A 12,885-nucleotide genomic window follows, 5' to 3' on the forward strand; every position below is an offset into this window, starting at 1 on the left:
GAATTGATCAACCAGAGGCTGCGTAAAATCCAGGTCACAGAAATGAAACTTAAAGGCAAAGCAGCAGCGTTCCTGCAGTTTGGAGCCAGTCTAGAATCCTGGGCATAAATAAAACATATTACTAAACGATTGCAGTAATTGGACGTTCTGGGATGCAGATGTTACATACCAATCAGCCAGGTGATCCACGCAAGCGGCAGCGTGAGGCTTATCCACCTTTGGAAACGAGCGCATCTACCCAAGGCAAAACCACCTGCTTCATATACATCCAACCAAGACTGATGACATGTGAGAATCAAACTTACTGGGAGCGTTCCAGACACACGGGGGGGTCACAGAGGGAGACGATCTATCCGAGTGACAACAGTACATGGGCGGATGGCACTCAACACCCGAGTTCAATCGTAAAACATGAATCACCATCTAGCGTTTATAACCAGGATGGTGAGACCTGATTGGTCAATAATCTCAACAAGCCGGAAACTCATGGGCATTTCCTGCCACATCAGTAAGAGACATTATTAAAACTTTAATCAGAGTTCCCCAAAATGACTAATACGGTGCATGATTCTATCATAAGTTCAATGGATACAGTCAAATTTGCATGAGCTATATACTGACCGAGGGATCGGACCTGTCCTGCATAATGTTAATCTCCCCCTTTTGTGTAAATGGCAGAGCAGAGCCTTCCGTTATCAGGCCCCTCTCTGTGGAACCAGCTGCCAGTTTGGCTTCAGGAAGCAGACACCCTCTCTACTTTTAAGATCAGGCTTAAAACTTTCCTTTCTGATGAAGCTTATAGTTAGGGATGGCTCAGCTGAGCCTGAAACATCCCATAGTTCTGCTGCTGTAGGCCCAGCCTGCTGGGGGAGCTCCCATGATGCTCCTCTCCTCTCCATGTACATGTGACATCATTGTTGTCATTAACTTGTTCCTCTCTCAGCAGGTGTCCCTGGCCTGGTGTTCCGCTGCTTGTTGTCCCCTCTTTTCTGTCCTCTCAGCCCCAGCTGCTCCAGGCAGATGGCCGCCCTTCCTGGTTCTGGTTCTGATGGAGCTTTCTTCCTGTTAAAACTCAGTTTTTTCTTCCCACACTTCTGTGCGTGCTCGGGATTGAACAGAAGTTACGGTGCATTTTGTAGGATTCCTTAGCTAAGCTACTTCTTTTAATTGTGTCTGTGTTAATAAAACTGAACTGAAATGACAAATAAATGAACATGTGCATCTGTACTGTTATATGTTACGTTAAAACAGAGTACTGAAATATATCTTTATTGAATAGATGAATAAATCTGAAGTCTGATTGTGTCCAGGGTTTCTTCCAGGTGTCCTCCCTCTGTCACCATCTCACATCTGAAATTCCTGTCAGTAGTATTTCAGAGCTGAGCCTTGGTTGGGAGAGTTTTTATCTTCACTTCATCTTCACAGACTATATTACCACAGCAATACAACTGAGCCAAATGCTGGATTTAAATTCATTTTTATTAGATTTTCAAAGAAACGTCATTAATAAATATAGAACATAAAACAATATTAACTATGTGTAAACTATATACATATATATGAAATGTATTCTGCCAGAGGGCAGGGTCTTTCCACTGCCTCAATGTTAATGATTTTGTTCCCAATATATTTTATATTTAGAAAGACTTTACCGTTTTCCAGGGCTCCCACAAGTCCTGGGAAATATAAAAGACTTCGGTGCTGGACATGAGGAGCTCCAGCACCCCCCTTGTGCTGCTCTCCATCACGCCCATCACCTCCACTCCAGCTGCCTCATCAGTCACAATCAGCACCTGCCAAAACAAACAGCACCTATGTCCCATAATACCTTGCAGCTAGATATTAAACCCCTTTCTTACTCCTTGTTTATTTCTTTAATCTCTTTCTCAATTGTGTCAGATCACTTGCCATTTTATGTCTGTATAATATACACTAGATTGCCAACAGTATTCACTCACTCATCCAGATAATTAAATTCAGGGGTTCCCATCACTTCCATGGCCACAGGTGTAGAAATGCAAGCCCCTCGGCATGCAGACTGCTTCTACAAGCATCTGTGAAAGAATGGCTCGCTCTCAGGAGCTCAGTGGGTTCCAGCGTGGTGCCATGATAGGATGCCACCTGTGCAACAAGTCCAGTGGAGACATTTCCTCGCTCCTAAATGTCCCACAGTCAGCTGTCAGTGGTGTTAGAACAAAGTGGAAGCGACTGGGAACGCCAGCAGCTCAGCCACTAAGTGGTCGGCCACGTAAAATGACAGAGCGGGTTTGGAGGTCTGTAGCAATGGACTCTGCAGAAGGTTGGCGACCTTTCTGCAGAGTCAATTGCTGCAGACCTCCAAACTTCATGTGGCCTTTTACATGTTTAACCAGAGAAAACAACTCCTTGTATGTGCCTACCGACTTGGCAAATAAAGCTCATTCTGATTCTGATTAGAATGTGTTTTTAGATTAGATGAATTAGAATGCTTTTTACTTCTACATTGCTGTAGGGTGTTGTGTGCAGGAAGTCCCCTCCTGCATCCATGTTGGACTTTAAGTGGGTAATCCTGCACTGGCTGCCGAGGTCCAGCTCCTGGACTGCAGCTTCCCGCCACAGCGTGAGGGAGGCAGAAGCTTTATCCTGTACAGAACACAGTATGAGATGTCAGAACTATAAAGGCACCAGAGATTACTCTGTGATGTGCAGCCTACAAGTGACCACAGTAAACATATAAACAACCAGCGCCACAGAAAGAGACAGTTAGCACACTCCCATAGACTACTAAGGTACTCACAGAATATGAAAGTTATCTTATTTTATCTTCCCTTATCTAGAAACCACAGAGGTTGTCCCTCCTCTCCAATCCTCCCGTTCTCTGGTCTTACCTGCTGCAGCTTCACCTCACGCAGCGGGACCTCCTCTCTCCCACTGCGGACCTTTTTCACAGCTGAGAGCTAAATAAGAACAAGTTCAATCACTTAGTGATCTAATTAGACCTAAACATGTCATTGCAACAGCTTTTCTGTAATAAAACATTTCAAATACTGGTAGGCATTACTTTGTCTACCTAAAATGTTTGTATCTCTGAATTACAATTAAGCACGGTCATTTATCTGAGTGTATTAGTGTGTTCTTCTGATGAAGACAAATCAACATACCTGAACAACTTTGCCCTCCAGTGTGAGGAGGCCCTTTGTCCCCTTCACATTCTTTATAGTTGTGTGTAGGGACGGGGGACAGAGGAGGGCTTTCCTGAAAAAGGGGTCCATCCTGCAAACCTTGCAGCACCAACCCCGCTCCATGCTGTCAGAGGTGGAGAAGATCATTAGGCTTTCCCTGGCCCTGCCCATATCTGTCACAGCATCTGAGCGCTCTGTCTCAGCCTGAAAACCTGGCTGCGCAGCACCATGACGCAGGAGAGACTAACACATTTGGCCATTATGAACACTCACAGTGACCTTACGGATAAATTGGCTTAAACAATTTATCAAGAACACATCTTCAATTTGGAACTTCATACCGAATTTAATTTTCTCTAAATTAGGAGGCCTAAATTTCTTTTTACTTTGTAATTATAATGTTGAAAAAATCCCCTCAAAACTATCCTACTTTCATAAACAGATGCTTCTTTCTTGGTGATTGATCTACAAACATAATTTTCCCCCACAGAGATACTACATATGGAGCAATATTGGTATGAAGTTCAAAATTTAAAATGGGTTCTTGATAAGTTGTTGCCAATTGCCAATTTATTTTGAAAATATTAATACCACCTCAAACCAACTGGGTTATGTGTCGCACACGGAGCAAGACACCTGAGCTCAGCCACTCTGCTGGGAAATAATATGGGCACGGAGCGCAAAAAGAGCGAGATGAGGAGCTAACTGGGCTATATAGTCCATCCCACCTGCAGTCAATGGCTATTTACCCTTATTGCGGTGTGCAATTAGGGCCGTCATGACTCATAGGGTGCGAAAGCATCTATGCTACTACACCAGCCTTCACCAATTCCCCAAGGAAAGACAGCGCCAGTGCATTATGAACCTCATTTATCCTCCTCTCTGCATCAAACACATTCATGCTGCCTTAACTGAAAACCGTCATTTCCACGTTGCAAATTTGAAAGTCAGGCCAAAATGCCATCGCTGTCAATTTGGGGAAAACGGAAAACTCATGCTACAACATTTCAAATGTGAGACTTTCAAAGTAATTAGGCTTTGGAACTTTTCAAAGGTTTTAAGATAATCACAGGACTATGGTGGGAAACCGCCCAAACTCGCCTTAACCATGGCCTAAACAGGCTAACGTTATGCCTGTTTGGTTCGTTAGCTAGCTAACTAATGCTAACGTTAGCTAGTGAACGCTAACAGTCAGAGCAGTAATTAAAACATATTAACAAACATACTTGCTTGATAACTTACCTTATTTATTCTTCTTCAAAAGAATTAAAAAAAGTGGACTCAGCAGGCTGCCCTCAGTGCCTCGGCCTGTGTGCTGGACTGCTGCGTTGCTGACATAGACCTAATATACTTTGCTGAGCGGGAGACACTGAATGTGGCATGCATGCACACTTCTTCTTCTTTGAATGCGCAGTGGGAGTGAGACTGTGTTGCTACTTATTGTTGAATGAGCTTCACTCTAAATAAAGTCATCTTCCCTCTAAACACTAAGTTTTTTGCATTTTTCACCATGCAACTAACTTTTACTTCATAAAAATCAGTCATAAGTGCATATGGTAATTAACCTAGTAAAGTTAATGAATGTATGTATGTCAGGGCAGCTATTGGACATTACAGTGAAGATGTATTGTATATAGATAATCCATGAGCCTAGTCAAGCGGTGAAGTTGTAAAGCAATGAGATTGCTGAGATTTTCTCATGAGAATGAGCTTTGATCCTCATACGTTTAACTTTGTCCTGAGCGGGCGGGAGTGCAAAGTTGTACCATCTGAAACGGCTGAAGAGTGCAGCGGCTTCTCGGCCTTTTGGCTAAGATCAAGTGTAGTATCTGTTCTTATCAGTTTAATATTTGATACGTCCTCTATATGAGGACTACATATTAAATGGATTTTTAGGCACAGGGGTTGAAAAAGGGGCTTGCTCCGCTCACTCCACGCATCGACCCGGTACTGCAGTGCCGCCGGGAACGGTGCACTCTTCCCAACTCTTGTGAAATAACAAAACCAGCGGTACATGGTGGTAGTTTCAGGGAGCCATTGTATTCTGACTTCTAAAATGGAACTATAATCTTTAGAAAAGACGCAGTTTATGAGCACGTCGTGGGATTGAGCTTCCCTGGTTTCTCTGTATGACCATGAACACCAAACTACACACAGAGAACAGAGGAGCTTGACAGACACACACTAAGTTATCTGAGAGTCCCATTTTCAGCTGCAGAGAACAATCACATCAGGGAAGTCGACGTGCAGGCTCAACATCAGCCTCTCAAGCCAACTCTCTGGTAAAATAGGGGCAACGTATGGTTCCAGCACCTATGTAACACATATTTGTCACAGGGACTGTGGCTTACGGCCACACCGCCCTGAACACGTCCGATCTCGTCCGAACTCGGAAGCCAAGCAGGGTCGGGCCTGGTTAGTACTTGGATGGGAGACCGCTTGGGAATACCAGGTGCTGTAAGCATTTTTCTCTCTTCTCTTCTCTCTGCATGTCTTTTGTTGAAACATCTGTTGATCACCCTGTGATCCATCTTGCTGATCCTGGATCTGCTAAGGTGTCCCAGGTCATGGTTGCCTTTGATCCTCATACATTTAACTTTGTCCTGACAAAGGAGCAGTTCCAAAAAGTCAAACAGGGACTGCCTTTGCATTTGACGCAGTCAAACTGCATGCGCCTGGAGAAGCCAAAAGGCTTACAGCACCTGGTATTCCCAGGCGGTCTCCCCATCCAAGTACTAACCAGGCCCGACTCTGCTTAGCTTCTGAGATAAAACTCTGGCTTTTAGTCTGCGAAAAGAGAGTGAAAGTGAACTCCACTTTGAGATGGCTCTGGGATTGGGCCGACTGGGAGAATTGCTTGAAAAAAAGCTCTACACCCAATGAGCGGTCAGAACAAAGCCTCAAGACCCCTAGTCTTTTGCACAGAGTAAAAGACAAAGCAGCCATTGAATAGGGCCCGATTGTTCCTACCTGGTCGGCCGAGGAGCGAGCGTCTCAACCAAGCAAAGCTCACCGTGGGGATGGTGGCTATACCAACTAGCCTGATGCACTGCTCCCGCAGTGTCAAATTCTCGTTCTCTGGTTTCTCTTCATAACGTACAAGTCTTTCGCCTTTTACTAAAGACTTCCGTGGAGAGCAGCATTAATGAGTTGTTTCTATTTTTGGAAGGCTTTACCTTTGCGGGTGAAGCCCATTCTGTCTGTGCAAAGGAAATCTTCTTGCTGTGCCAAGTGACTTCTCGGAGTAGAGTCACCTTATTTGTTGAGACCGTGCCCATGTTCAAAGCTGGAGCGCTAAATTGTTGTTGTTGTTTGAATGGTGCTCAGTGGAGCGGGCGGGAGTGCAAAGTTGTACCATCTGAAACGGCTGAAGAGTGCTCACTGCAGCGGGTGGGCGGAGGTGCAAAGTGACGCTTTGTAGGCAAAAAAAGAGCACCGCCACAAGTGCGCATTGTGCCAGGAAGGGCGCTCGGACGTGAAACAGTGGAGGGTTATCGCTTCTCGGCCTTTTGGCTAAGATCAAGTGTAGTATCTGTTCTTATCAGGGTTGGGTTTTAGTTTGATATTTATTAGTGTTCTTTTAAGCATTTTATTTAAAAACTGTTTGTGGTGCCTCCATCATGTCGGCAAACTATGCTGGCATGAGGAGGCACCACAGCGCTAGATTTTTGTTTAAGGAAAATGAAGGAAAGCTCATAGAGATGTTCAGATTGGACTTCTCTCGGAAGCTAATCCAAAAAACATTGAACTTTAAGCCAGACGATTTAAATTGCATCCTGTCATTGCCTTTTAACAAAGGTTTCGATGTCAGTTTTCGCACTGCAGCTTTGCTGCAGGAGTTTTGGACAAGATTTGAAAATGTGAAAGCCCAGTTTTCTGCGTTTACTATTGAGAAACTTACTGACAATACTCTGAAGACAGTAATTGTCAGAATGTTCAATGAAATGGTGAACGCAGAAGATATCTGTATATGGTTGGGAAGATTCTGCACTGTTAAAGGCCAGGCAATGAAGGTGAGGGATGTCGACGGCATCTGGAACTGCGCCTGGAGGGTCCCCATCCAACAATGGCAAGACCCCCAGGGCTTCCAGGGCCTGAGACATCTCCCATCAATGATTGTCTTGGGAGAAAACAGAGGCTACATCCACTACCAGGGACAGCCCAAACTCTGCCGCAAGTGTGGGGAGCACGGGCACCTGGTGGAGGCCTGCACGAAGGTGTTCTGTGGCAAATGTAGAGGAATCGGTCACACCTTCGAAGAGTGTACAAATGGCAGAAAGTGCAATCTCTGTGGAGAATCAAACCACCTCTTCAGAGATTGCCCAAAATCTTTTGCCAACAAACTGAAATCCAAAAAAACGCGAGAAGGAAATGGAGGGCAGACCGAGGCAGTTAACGAGCTACTTGAAACAGCTGGGCTGGAAAATTCAAACTTCCCGCCAAAATCCCTGAATGGTGGACAGCAGTCAGGTGAGGCCGAGGAGGGGGAGGGGCCTGCTACACCCCCACCAATGGAGAGCTCTGGAGAGGAGGAGGAGGTGGTGCAGGCAGAAGGCGGAGCTAGTTCAGAATGTGAAGAAGTCCAATCACAGGATGATAGCGAGGATGCCTCCCTCCCCGATGCCCAGCAAACAAAGAGGCTTGCATCAGAATTGTCCTCTGATTCTCCTATAGTCTCAGAGAAGAGGGGAAGAGCTGGGACTACCTCAGACAGTTCATCTGTGGAGGAGCCCAGAGTCTTCCCCTCCAATTCACCAAATGAGGTCTCTTTTTTAAATGTAGTTCTGCAATCAACCCCTAGAGACTCAAAGTTTAACAAAACCTTGCAACAGAGGCCAACCCCCAGAGTCCGACCGGGGAATAGAGCTCAACACCCTCGCCTCTCACCTGTAGAAGTGAAGGAAGAGCTCCGTTCACAAGAAATAACATAACTGCTTTTAAGACATTTTAAATGTTTTAACCCTCATTTAGTCTTTTAAGATGTCATACCTGTTGTTTTTAACCATACTCATGACACTCACTCTCTCAACTATTAATGTGAGAAGTGTAAAGTCGAAAGTTAGAGCCCAGAGTGTTTTATCCTTTCTTAGTTCTTTTAAGTCAGATGTTCTTTTAATACAGGAATGCGGCCTACCGTTTTTAAAGCACTACAGACAGTGGGAGGAGATGTGGCCACAGACATCATTGTGGAGTGGATCCAACCAAAACAAAAATGACGGAGTGGCCATTTTGATCAAAAACCCTCAGGTTCTGGTGAAGGGCAGCACTGTGGTGAGAGACGGACGGGCACTTTTAGCACATTTGACTTTTATGGGACAAGATTTTAACCTCTTAAATATTTATGGCTTTAACGAAAAAAATGACCGGTATGACCTTTTAGAAGACCTGCAGTCCCACATGCTAGGTAGGGCACCACTAGTTTTAGGGGGTGATTTTAACTGTATTTTAAGCAGGAGTGACAGAAAAAGAGCAGGGGAATTTTTTAAAGTTGACAAAACATCGGTTTTATTACAGGGCATATGCAAGGATTTTAAACTTCAGGACTGTTTTAGGACCATGCATCCCAGAGAGGAGGGCTTCACCTGGTTCAGTGGTGATGGCACCAGAGCCTCTCGTATAGACTACCTTTTTACACGGGACTGCCCATCAACCGATGCTAGATTGACCCCCGTTTTCTTTTCTGATCACCTGATGCTTTCCTGCACCCTATCACTCTTTTCGGGTGTGACTTCCGGAAGTGGTCTGTGGAAACTAAACTGCTCCCTTTTAGAAGAAAACGAAATAGTTAGTCAGTACCGGGAGCAGTACCACGAGTGGCAGACCCTTCAAGACTTTTACGATACACATGCACACTGGTGGGAAATGGTGAAGGAAAAGACCCAGACTTTCTTTAGACAGGCAGGTAGGAGAAAAAAGAATAGGGAAAACAGACGCATGATGGGACTGCAGAAGCGACTACAGCGCTATTTTAAATTAAACCAACAAGGGATGGATTTTAATGATGAAATCAAACAAGTGAAAACAGAGATGTAAAAGACAGTGTGCTTTTAACCCAAGATTTTACAATTTCAGAGTTAAATAAATGTTTTACACATTTTAAGAAAGGGAAGTCCCCAGGACAAGATGGACTTCCCTTGGAATTTTATTTGACCTTTTGGGATATTTTAGCACCTGACTTGTTTACTGTTTTTATGGATTTTGAGCAACTTGACCGACTTCCTGACAGTTTTAGAGCAGGGATAGTGACTCTTCTTCACAAAAAAAAAGACAAGACTGACTTGAAGAATTGGAGACCGATTACACTTTTAAACTTTGACTGTAAACTTTTTAGTAAACTTTTAGCCTCACGTATGTCCTTGTTTTTAGAAGACCTGATTCACCCGGATCAAGCCTGTGCCATCCCGGGGAGGAAGATAACCGACAGCCTCGTACTGATCCGAGACACCATCTGTTATGCGAGAGACAGAAACATTCGGCTAGCAGTCCTAAATTTAGACTTTGAGAAAGCCTTTGATCGGGTCTCGCACCAGTACCTTTTCCAGGTACTGCAAAAAATGGGGTTCCCAGAAAGGTTTATAGCTTGGGTGGGTCTGCTGTACCGGGGCATTACCAGCAAATTCCTTGTTAACGGGCATCTGACAAAAGCAGTAAACATCCACTGCGGTGTCCGTCAGGGTTGTCCGTTATCTGCCCTCCTCTACATCATCTGTGTGGAACCACTGGCACAGAGCTTGAGAAGGGACCACCGAATCAATGGGGTGAGAGTCCCGGGGAGCGGGGGACTATCGACAAAGTGTGTTTTATATATGGACGACGTAAACATTTTATGTACAGACCTAATATCCATCAATAGGACTCTGGACTTGACTGACTGGTATGGACGGGCCTCTGGGGCAAAACTAAACAGAAACAAGACCCAAGCCCAATTTTACGGGCCATGGACAGCGACTGAGACTGCAGGACTCCCCGTGACTATAACCCAGACAAAACAGAAAATACTGGGGATTAATTTTGACAAGGAAGGGGGAGGGACATCAAACTGGCCAGACGTGGTAGGGAAAGTAAAGCAAAGACTAGGATACTGGGGACTTAGAGGACTGACCATTGAAGGAAAGGTTTTAATCATCAAAGCCGTGATTTTACCTTTGCTTTTACTAATCAGTTCTGTTTTTATCCCACCTAGAAAAGTGCTTTTAGACCTGGACCGAGCCATTTTTTATTTTCTGTGGGGCTCCAAGTGGGAAAGACTGAGGAGAGATGTAATGAAGAAACAAAAAGAGAAAGGAGGAAAAGGAGTGCCTGATTTTTATTTGTTTTTAGGAAGCAGATACACTACACTGCACATCCTACAGGCCACAGACCCATCCGGAAACCCCAAAACTAAAGCAATGACACGATTCTGGATGGGTTCTTACCTCAGAAGACTGAAGATTTTACCCACCGACCTAAAAGTGCCCGTGTCTTTTAGCCTGCCACCATCCTATGCTTTTATCGGATGAAGGAGCCGGAGCTACACACAAAAAGGTCAAAGCAGCGACGGCCTGGCTCTCCGGGTGAGGCAGGTGGGAAGGAGCAACAGGGTGGGGATCTCCTCTGAGCACCACGACAGGATCCCGAGAGACCTACTGTTTGGGGGAGCGAAATGAGTTTCCCTGGGTAGGGACTCACTACGCTCCTGCACAAAAAATGGACTTGGAAGAGAGCATTTTAACTAATGCACTCCTTTTTAAAGACACTCAATACAAACTGCTACTCGCATGAGAACTACTTCACATGTAACTTTTACCTTAGACGACATTGACTTTATTTGTAATATCCCATGAAAAACTTGTTTTATTGTTGTTTGTTTTAAATGTGGTTATACAGATTACACTTATTTATTGATGTTTTTATTCATAGGTAAAACATATGTCTTAAATATGAAGTTTTTATGAAAATGTGATGTATTAGTGTCGATAAATTTTTTCAAAAGAAAAAAATCTGTTCTTATCAGTTTAATATCTGATACGTCCTCTATATGAGGACTACATATTAAATGGATTTTTAGGCACAGGGGTTGAAAAAGGGGCTTGCTCCGTTCACTCCACGCATCGACCCGGTACTGCAGTGCCGCCGGGAACGGTGCACTCTTCCCAACTCTTGTGAAATAACAAAACCAGCGGTACATGGTGGTAGTTTCAGGGAGCCATTGTATTCTGACTTCTAAAATGGAACTATAATCTTTAGAAAAGACGCAGTTTATGAGCACGTCGTGGGATTGAGCTTCCCTGGTTTCTCTGTATGACCATGAACACCAAACTACACACAGAGAACAGAGGAGCTTGACAGACACACACTAAGTTATCTGAGTGTCCCATTTTCAGCTGCAGAAAACAATCACATCAGGGAAGTCGACGTGCAGGCTCAACATCAGCCTCTCAAGCCAACTCTCTGGTAAAATAGGGGCAACGTATGGTTCCAGCACCTATGTAACACATATTTGTCACGGGGACTGTGGCTTACGGCCACACCGCCCTGAACACGCCCGATCTCGTCCGAACTCGGAAGCCAAGCAGGGTCGGGCCAGGTTAGTACTTGGATGGGAGACCGCTTGGGAATACCAGGTGCTGTAAGCATTTTTCTCTCTTCTCTCTGCATGTCTTTTGTTGAAACATCTGTTGATCACCCTGTGATCCATCTTGCTGATCCTGGATCTGCTAAGGTGTCCCAGGTAACAGGAAATGATGCAATACGTCTTACTGCAAAGCAAAGCGTCACAGCGTCAATCAACCACCACTTCACCACAGGGCCAAGACTCCTTTAATGTTGGGGATGTTCAGTCTATGTCCTCAATAACTTCACTCATGTTGAGTGAAGGGAGAGCCAGCTGCTACAGCTCCAAACAATATAGTAAGACAGGACATTTTTGCAATTGTTATCAGCACTCTTAATGAACAATTTGGGTGAGATCAAGGAAGGTACCCAAAGTTAACCATCAAGCTTTCCGTAAGCTTTTCTTAGAGTAGGAGGGCTCGTCCGGGATTTGAATCCGGGACCACTCGCACCCGAAGCGAGAATCATACCCCTAGACCAACGAGCCAGAAGGTCAACATTTGTACGTTTCATGAGAGCGGGGGTCAGCTGACGTAGCCATGGAATCAGTGGCGTGCATACATAGACATCAGGGGCCTCATGTACAAAGGGTGCGTACGCACAAAATAGTGGCGTATGTTTTCACGTCAACATCAGATCAAGAACGAAAAGACCGTGGAAATGTGCGGTGCCTCACGGCAGCTTCAGGGCTGGCGTACGCACTTTTCTACAGCTGCTGATTCTTTGGCGACACCTAAGGTGATGTTGGGAAACTGTTATAATGAATAAATGTGAAAACAATTAGTGCTCAGACAGTGATGTGCACACCTGAGACACATGAACAATTAATACTGATAAACTATTAACACACCCATGTGTCTGCAATTACACGAGCGGACATAAAAACAGCGCAAAGTGGTGCAATGCATACCATTAAAAACAATGGCTGCTTAAATTAGAAGACTTTGCAAATGGTGCAATTCGAAGAGAGCGTGTGTTCACTACAACAGAGAGGATTAGCTGGCACATGATGGCGACTGACTCATCAGCCGTTTTGAGGGAAATCCTCCTGGAACTGTACGCAGAGCTGCGGCCGGCGTTGGAGCGCAACACAGCGAGGAGGCATGCGCTGTCTGTGCCCACAGGTGATGTG

At 44.9% G+C, this 12,885-nt stretch overlaps 5 non-coding genes and 2 pseudogenes across 5 annotated transcripts; 6 read left to right on the plus strand and 1 right to left on the minus strand.

Annotated features, from left to right (window-relative positions):
* The first annotated feature begins 4,951 nt into the window (after positions 1–4,951).
* LOC142370193 (U2 spliceosomal RNA) lies at positions 4,952–5,142 on the plus strand. Its single transcript, XR_012767817.1, has one exon. It is a non-coding gene; the product is annotated as a U2 spliceosomal RNA (small nuclear RNA).
* Positions 5,143–5,506: 364 nt separating this feature from the next.
* On the plus strand, positions 5,507–5,625 carry LOC142375694 (5S ribosomal RNA). Its single transcript, XR_012769023.1, has one exon. It is a non-coding gene; the product is annotated as a 5S ribosomal RNA (ribosomal RNA).
* A 609-nt stretch (positions 5,626–6,234) lies between these two features.
* On the plus strand, positions 6,235–6,347 carry LOC142374208 (U5 spliceosomal RNA). Its single transcript, XR_012768663.1, has one exon. It is a non-coding gene; the product is annotated as a U5 spliceosomal RNA (small nuclear RNA).
* Positions 6,348–6,654: 307 nt separating this feature from the next.
* LOC142370693 (U2 spliceosomal RNA) lies at positions 6,655–6,819 on the plus strand (annotated as a pseudogene).
* A 4,297-nt stretch (positions 6,820–11,116) lies between these two features.
* LOC142370299 (U2 spliceosomal RNA) lies at positions 11,117–11,293 on the plus strand (annotated as a pseudogene).
* Positions 11,294–11,657: 364 nt separating this feature from the next.
* LOC142375252 (5S ribosomal RNA) lies at positions 11,658–11,776 on the plus strand. The gene has a single exon (XR_012768909.1). It is a non-coding gene; the product is annotated as a 5S ribosomal RNA (ribosomal RNA).
* A 392-nt stretch (positions 11,777–12,168) lies between these two features.
* Positions 12,169–12,240, minus strand: trnap-cgg (transfer RNA proline (anticodon CGG)). Its single transcript has one exon. It is a non-coding gene; the product is annotated as a tRNA-Pro (tRNA).
* Positions 12,241–12,885: the final 645 nt, after the last annotated feature.

The sequence above is a fragment of the Odontesthes bonariensis genome, chromosome 2 (assembly GCF_027942865.1).
Source record: "Odontesthes bonariensis isolate fOdoBon6 chromosome 2, fOdoBon6.hap1, whole genome shotgun sequence".
In the NCBI taxonomy this organism is placed as follows: domain Eukaryota; kingdom Metazoa; phylum Chordata; class Actinopteri; order Atheriniformes; family Atherinopsidae; genus Odontesthes; species Odontesthes bonariensis.